Source organism: Lithobates pipiens, unplaced genomic scaffold (assembly GCF_037356315.1).
Source record: "Lithobates pipiens isolate NorthernLeopardFrog02 unplaced genomic scaffold, aLitPip1_a1.2 Scaffold_8, whole genome shotgun sequence".
NCBI classification, from domain to species: Eukaryota; Metazoa; Chordata; class Amphibia; order Anura; family Ranidae; genus Lithobates; species Lithobates pipiens.
The window spans coordinates 606425550-606432597 of record NW_027507903.1 but is presented as its reverse complement, the minus strand read 5'-3'; the positions used below and the strand labels follow the sequence as shown (position 1 = coordinate 606432597).

Genomic DNA, 7048 nt, shown 5'->3' with positions numbered 1-7048 from the left:
TAGTCCATCACTCCTCAGAGCATCCACATCGGCCGTTAACCCGATGTAGTCAGACACCTGTCGGTCTAGGCGTTCCCTGATGCTGGATCCGGATGGCACCTGTCGATGGGTCGGCTGAAAGAATGACCTCATATTAGAAGTCACCAACACATCTTCAAACCGCCCTCTTCTTGTAGGCACTGTTGGATTGGTATCTGTAAGGTGTTCGTCTTCTAGATTCTCCTGGATAGCCTAGGCTGGAGTGGCTTAATGGAGGTCCCATACGCCGGCGGTTAATCAATACACATACACTCCATTTGTACGTGGTGAAGATTACAGGGTTTAATGGGAAGTGGACCTTCTTTTATATGGTATTTACAAAGCCCTGCCCAGTGAGTTTCACATACATCAACAATTTAACTCATGACATTAGCTCTTTCCTGAAATGTAAGTTAAAGGTTATCTCCTGACAGTTATTTTTGCCCTTTCAGCATCTGCTAACTGACCATATTCTTGCGTAACCAGTCCTTATCTAGCTTTTGTGTCTCTCAGCAATGTATAGAAAACGAAACTACAGACAGATGCTCTGTCATCTAGTCACGTTATTTTGTACATAGTATGTTACGTACGCAATTCTGATACCTATTGAAATGCAAGCCTAAGCATATTGGTACTTGACTTAGTATTTCAATAGGTATCCCCTTATAATCCTCCCTTTGATCATTCTGTGATTTACATAATGATCATTCCTTTTCTAATTTAATAGCACAGGCTTCATACTCCGAACCCTCGTGCTCTTGTGACGTTTGTTAGGACGATAGGAGGGGTGCCATTGAGGAGAGGGGTGAAGTTTAAGGGGACTGCCATGAGAGGGATTCTAGCTGTACTGGGATGTAGTTTGCTGCAGATCCAGCATTTCTCAAAACCGGATTTTTGAGCATAGCTATATTTGAATTTTAGTAGTAACATCTTGTCAGTCAGTCCCTTAGGTGACTCATTAACGGGTATAATACTTCTAATATGTCTTTGGCCGGGGGTATTATTCATCTTAGGTGGTCCACATATCCCTTTTAATAGACCTAAGTCTTCTGGATGATATATACAGTTGGCTATAAACCATGTGGGCAGGAATACAAGTAGTACCAGACTACCCCAAAGGCATACAGCCTTCCCTGACACTGAAGGTAAAAACATTTCTATAAGTTCTTATGCTTGTCCTTCTTCCTCGCTATCGTGTAGGGTTTCAAGGGTTAATTGTCCAATGCCTTCCTGAATCTCTTGCAGTTCCGGTAGCTGTTCGGGTGGGTCGGGTTCTTCTTCAATAGGTGGGGGGTCGGGGGTTGTGGGAAGCGGTGGGCACTTTTTCAGCCTGCTGGCGTGGATCCAGGTGTTTCCTTGGTCAGTCAGGACCGCAGTTCTGGACACCTTTTCAACCTTCCAAGGTCCAGAGTAGATTGGTCCGATCCTTTTTTTGTGGGCCAGTTGCTTGACTAGCACTTGATCTCCTGGGATGAAGGGGTGTGTTGGCTCTGTGGAAATAGGAGAAAAGGTGACAGAAACTTGTTCGTTTATTTCGTGGAGCATACTTACCAGATTTTTCACGTACATTTCCTGTTGGGAATAAATGTTAATGTCAGAGTTAGGGTCTAATGGGGGTAATTCTATATTTGCGGGGATACCCATTAGGATTTCGAAGACTTTATTTGTAAGTCTGTTAAGGGTCCTAAGGGTGGAGGTAGGTGACCGTGTAGGCCGTGTCTTTTTCCTTGGACATTGTTCTGTGCACAGGTCAGGCAGCTTTTAGTCAGAAGTTGGATTTGTTTATTCAAATTGTTTGTATACAGGTTGGTTAAAGGGGCAGCTCCTATGTGTCCTGGGCCATGAGAGTATGAGAATGCAACTTGCTTCAGGTATTCCCAATATCTTCCCCTCTTTTGTCCAAAGACCCTCGGGGTCTTTGGTCAATCCTGCAGCGACCCAGAAATGAACGTCCTGGTCTGTGGCCATTGTTTGTATTTGTGCTACAATTGTTTTGAAGTTGGATGAAGTGAAATGTTCTTTAAAGAAAACTGTTGTGGGGGGCAGGGGGGTTAGGGGAGGAGGCGGCAGCTTGCTTTGCAGTTCTATCAGCTAGGGCATTACCCTTGGATATTTTGCTGTCGTCCGAGGAATGGGCTTTTACCTTGATAATAGCCACTTCCTTTGGAAGGAGGATGGCCTGGAGAAGAGCCATAATATGTGTGGAATTGGCAATTAGTCTATTGTCCGCGGTTTTGAAACCTCTATTAGCCCATATCACACCAAAGTCATGCACCACTCCAAATGCATATCTACTGTCTGTGTAAATGTTCACCTTCTTATCTGTAAACAAAATGCAGGCCCTGGTGAGGGCTTCTAGTTCAGCCACCTGAGCCGAAGAGGGGGGCAGTGGTTTGGCTTCTAATACCTTGTTTGGCAACTGGACTATTGCATATCCTGTTTGGAAGGTGGAATCGGAGGGACGGGAGCAACTACCGTCCACAAAAACATCGTCTGCATTGGTAATCTGTACGTCGGTGAGGTCTGGTCTTGGTGATGTGATAGACTCCACTCGTGTTATACAGTCATGAAACTGGTCTGGGTCTCGTGGTAGGCGTAACATGGAGTGCAAGAGACGGATGGCAGGGTTGTTGGCGGGAACATATTTGAGAGACAGATTGTCAGTGTTCATAAGGGTAATCTCATAACCGCTGAGCCTTTGTGAGGTCATGTGTTGGGTGTTCATGTTCTGTATGAGGTGGGTGACAGAATCGGTGGTGAAAAGTGTCATTGGGTGGCCCAAGACCATTTTGTTATCGTCCTGTACTGCCATAGCACAGGCTGCTAAATTCTGGAGGCATGATGGCATGCTTTGAACCTGAAGGGGGAGTTTTTTAGATAGGTAGGAGACAGGGCGGTAGCCTGTTCCATGTTGTTGTGTGAGAACCGCGGCAAAAGAGTTCCATGAAACTACACAGTACAGCTGAAAAGCTTTACCATAGTCTACCAATCCCAGGGCGGGTGCACATGACAAACTGTTCAATAGGGCCTGGAAGGCTTTAAGCCGTTCCTCTGTCCAATCAACCTGCCTAGGTGCTGTTGAGGCGGTGGCCTCTCTTAGTATGCCATCATAATGAGAACAGTCAGGGATCCACTGGCGGCAATATACCACAGCGCCCAAGAATGAGAGCAGGGCTGCCTTGTCTTTTGGGGGGCTCAGAGCTTGTAGGGCTGCGGCGCGTTTGGGGGAGACCATCCTTGTCCCCCTTTTTAGTATGCACCCCAAGTATTCCACTTGTGGCATACACCACTGTATCTTCTTTCTGGATGCTAAATGCCCGATGTGGGCTAGATGGTTCAACAGAGATGTGGAATCGACCGCACAATCTTCAGCAGTGCGACTGCACAAGAGCAAGTCGTCCACATACTGTATTAGCACCGACCCTCGCTCAGGCGTCCAAGACTTGACAGTCTCATTGAGTACCATAGAGAAGGCAGCAGGACTATCAACATACCCCTGAGGCAGGCGTGTCCAGGTTAACTGACCCGTCAACTGGCCCTCCGTCCAGGAGAAGGCAAACATAGGCTGGGCCTCTTCCGCAATGGGAATGCTAAAGAAGGCATTTGCTAAATCAATCACTGTGTAGCATAGAGAATGTGCCGGTATACATGAGAAGATAAAAGTGATGTCTGAGACTAGGGGTGGAAGTGGAATCACTTGTTTGTTAACTGCCCTTAGGTCTTGTACAAGTCTCCACTCCCCACTGGCCTTTTTTACGGGGTAAATGGGCGTGTTCCAGGGACTGAGGATTGGTTTCAGGATACCTTTTGATATGTAATCATTAATTTGAGGGGAGATGCCTTTGACTTTCTCTGGGGGTAGGGGATACTGTTTTTGATATTGTATCCCCGCATCTGATCGCATTTGGGGTGCATATGGTGTGCAATTAATAAAGCCCACACTACCTTTGTTTTCTGCCCAAATTGTGTGATGGTCAAGGGAGGAAGGTATCATCAGAAAGAAACTCCTGTGTGCATGTCTTTTTGGGCTGTGTAAGTCACAAAGAGGGGAACTTGCAGTGAGGGAGCCGTCTTTGTCAAACTTAATGGTAATACACAGTTGTGCCAAGAGGTCCCGTCCCATAAGGGGCACAGGGCATGAGGACAAGACGGCAAAAGTTTGGGTACATAATTTCTGTCCTTCTGGAGTGGCTACAGTCAGTGGTGGAGTGATGGGATGGGTGACAGGTGTCCCATTAATACCAATAGAGTTTCCCTCGGTGCATTGTGGTGTGTTAAAAATCTCATCGTTCACTGAACTAGTGGTGGCGCCAGTGTCTATCAAAAAGCAGACACGTTGTCCATCTACATGTAATACAACTTGAGGAAGACTTCTCCATGAGGGATTGTAACACACTAGGCTGAGGGAAGGGACATACTCTAGGCATCCCTATTGGGGTGGTGGCTGCCGATTGGATGGCCACTGCATAGGAATTCTGGGTGGTGGTCTATTGGGGGCCTGAGGGTGCATTATTTGTGGCTGTGTAGGATATTGGGGTAGTGGTTGACGAGGGTTCTGGTATGGCGGATAACGGGGATACTGTGGGCGGGTCTGGGGGTTAAATTCCCTGCCTCTGCCTCTTGCTCTAATCTGTCCAGTCCTATAAGGGCACTGGGATTTCCAGTGTCCTTGCTGTCCACAATTAAAACAACCTTGGTCCGGGAGATAAACAACAGCTGGACCAGGATATGTTTGCATGGCCATTAGGGTCATGGATTCCCAATTGGTGACACCTTTCCCGGATTTGTGTCCAAAATGGTTCTACCTGGGGGCCAGGGATCATATTACTGACAAATTCATAGGGTGATGGGGTGGCCATGGTTTGGGTTGCTGCAGAATTCCCCATCTAGTAGTCTGGGCAGTGTGTGTCTAGTGGCAGGACACAGGTGATAACACCCGGTTTGTCCAACAATCCGGTCTCTGGTCTGGGAGTAGGATCCCTGATCTTTTTTGGGGCAGATGGACTTATATAAAACTATGAAGATTTACCCTTAATATATGATGAAGGGTAAATCTTTCCTGGTGGCGGGATATACCCCTCTTACACCAAGTCTGCAAGAGAAGCCTGTAGGTCTAGTGGTCAAAAGAATCTACCTTTCATAAATGCTAAGAAAAAAAATAAACCTAGCGTGCAGCGTGAACAGGCGGGTGCTACCTCACTACAATCTGGTTCTTAATACTCTGTATTCATTTAACAACATTTGGGTTTATTCAAACAGATATCCACTCTATATAATTATATCTTATACAACGTTAATACTCTATATACTTACGCTTGCACCTAAAGAGAAACAGACATATTTTTATGGTTTAAGATTTCAGCTTTAAAACTTTACTACATGTACATTTATCAAGTAATCACATCATGATGCAATTCATTATTTATAGTGCACTTTAAAAGTTCTCAAAGTGGGCGTCCATTTAGCCAATCCTTATGTCACGGGCGTATATGATACCTCCCGTGTTAGAATATAATCATAAATATCTCTCTTAGGTTATAGTCGGACCAACCTAGTCAGACTCCTCAATACCTCTCTTAGTTTATAGTCGGACCAACCTAGTCAGACTCCTCAATACCTGCGAACCCTTTTCACCCCCCAAGGGACCAGCCTAGTCCGTTGCGAAGGCACAGTTTATATATATATATATACAATTAAATTTCTTATAATGGTTGTTTGGACAGGTCAAGCATAAACGCCAATTACCATAAAAAGAGGTAAAGGTGTAAATGACTTACCTGTGCAAACACACCCCACTTCTGGTACCAAAAACTGTAAGGTGTTCGTCTTCTAGATTCCCCTGGATAGCCTAGGCTGGAGTGGCTTAATGGAGGTCCCATACGCCGGCGGTTAATCAATACACATACACTCCATTTGTACGTGGTGAAGATTACAGGGTTTAATGGGAAGTGGACCTTCTTTTATATGGTATTTTCAAAGCCCTGCCCAGTGAGTTTCACATACATCAACAATTTAACTCATGACATTAGCTCTTTCCTGAAATGTAAGTTAAAGGTTATCTCCTGACAGTTATTTTTGCCCTTTCAGCATCTGCTAACTGACCATATTCTTGCGTAACCAGTCCTTATCTAGCTTTTGTGTCTCTCAGCAATGTATAGAAAACGAAACTACAGACAGATGCTCTGTCATCTAGTCACGTTATTTTGTACATAGTATGTTACGTACGCAATTCTGATACCTATTGAAATGCAAGCCTAAGCATATTGGTACTTGACTTAGTATTTCAATAGGTATCCCCTTATAGTATCCACAACTCTTTCTCTGGGAGTGGGAATTCCTCCTCTGCCAGCGCACGCAAAAGCAGAATGCAGCATTTCTCTAAGCAAGGTCTGGAAGTGCTCCATTCTGACAGCCCTCTGTGACGGTGGTAACATTTACACCATTTTGTGTTTGTAACGGGGGTCTAAGTACTGTAACATTGGGGTGTTTAGCTCAAGTGGTTAGACGCATTTTTTTGTGCAGTGAGTCCACATCAGACAGGCATTTCTAGTTAAGAGCCTGGTAGCCCACGTTTATTAAAGGGAAAACAAAATGGTCCATCCAGGATTTAGCACACATAAATGAAAGCATACCAAGCCACCTGGCTCTCTCTTGTCAGCAGCTCCTCTGCTTTCTCCCAACAGACTTATCGATTCTTTCCAGCCCCCTGGACTCACTGGCTTCCATAGTCTTCCCGACTCTCAAGGCTGTCCAGCCTTTCCCAGTTCCTGGGCAAAGAATCCCCCTTACACGGGCTACAGTCTCCCACAGGGCAGACTACTCTCCAACACAAGTTTGTCATCAAACAGCAGCAGCAAGCTGCTCACACTCCACCATCCTCCACACTCTACTCTCACCAGCCCCTCATTATATGGGCTGTGTGAAGCTGGGCACACACCCTGCTTGCTATCCTCAAGACCCGGACACAGGGTTGGAGAACCCGTCCTACCCATGACTCTCAGGGATCTGCAAACTACAGAATCCCATCCAG

The 7048-nt window shown here is 45.7% G+C and overlaps 1 long non-coding RNA gene across 1 annotated transcript; it reads right to left on the bottom strand.

The window, feature by feature from the left end:
• Positions 1–295: 295 nt before the first annotated feature.
• Positions 296–6315, bottom strand: LOC143961336 (uncharacterized). The gene is made up of 2 exons (XR_013270447.1): positions 5636–6315; positions 296–5589 (listed from the first exon to the last, which is right to left on the bottom strand). It is a non-coding gene; the product is annotated as an uncharacterized LOC143961336 (long non-coding RNA).
• Between the last annotated feature and the right edge of the window lie 733 nt (positions 6316–7048).